The 868-nt window shown below is 35.5% G+C and overlaps 1 non-coding gene across 1 annotated transcript; it reads left to right on the top strand.

The window, feature by feature from the left end:
* Nucleotides 1-436: 436 nt before the first annotated feature.
* On the top strand, nt 437-524 carry TRNAS-UGA (transfer RNA serine (anticodon UGA)). Its single transcript has one exon. It is a non-coding gene; the product is annotated as a tRNA-Ser (tRNA).
* Nucleotides 525-868: the final 344 nt, after the last annotated feature.

Below are 868 nucleotides of genomic sequence, written 5' to 3'. Positions count from 1 at the left end.
TACAAGGGGTACACTAATTACTAAGACTGAGGAAGTCGCAATTAATGCAAAAACAGCTAATTGGAAAGCAATAGTCATATTTCTAATCCTCCAAGCTACCATCAAATAAAGTTGACTACATATTTGATCCCTCACTTAAACCAAAATTGTAAAAAAATACAAGAAGTAGGAGGGGTTTAATCATGAATCCATTGATTCTTCTCTTTAATTCAAATTTATTACTTAAACCGCTTTTTTATTTGGATATGGGGGTGAGAAGAGATTATTTACTCTTTATTTCACAAGCGGGTATAGCGGATCCTGTATCCGTGTATACAGTATACAGAGATATATCGAAAAGGAACTTGTATCTGATATCTTTCTAGAGGCTAATAAATCTTTTTATTTTTTATATGGCTATGTTCTATTTGTAGGAGTAAAATAAGGATTAGGCTGTGGAGAGATGGCTGAGTGGTTGATAGCTCCGGTCTTGAAAACCGGTATAGTTCTAGGAACTATCGAGGGTTCGAATCCCTCTCTCTCCTTTTGCTTATTGAATACGTTTGTTTCTTTCATTTTTATTTATTTTTTTTTTCTGTCCCTTATCTTTCTTTCATAAAAAGGAATGAATGGCTCGGCTAGATGGAATAACCGAGCCAGAACAGAAAAAAAGTAGAACAGGTATAAATAAGAAAATCTTAGTTAAGAGGGTTCATGTAAAGAACAGGTTCCAAATCACGATCGATTCCCTTTTCAAAACCTGCTGCAGCAGCTCGGGCTCTTCCTGCATGCCATAAATGGCCCACAAAAAAGAAGAATCCTAGAACAAAATGAGAAGTTGATAACCAACTTCTAGGAGAGACATAATTAACTGCATTGATCTCGGTAG

Source organism: Triticum urartu, unplaced genomic scaffold, assembly GCF_056163025.1.
Source record: "Triticum urartu cultivar PI428250 unplaced genomic scaffold, HENAU_Tu73 scaffold2, whole genome shotgun sequence".
NCBI classification, from domain to species: domain Eukaryota; kingdom Viridiplantae; phylum Streptophyta; class Magnoliopsida; order Poales; family Poaceae; genus Triticum; species Triticum urartu.
This window is presented reverse-complemented; position numbering and strand designations above follow the sequence as displayed.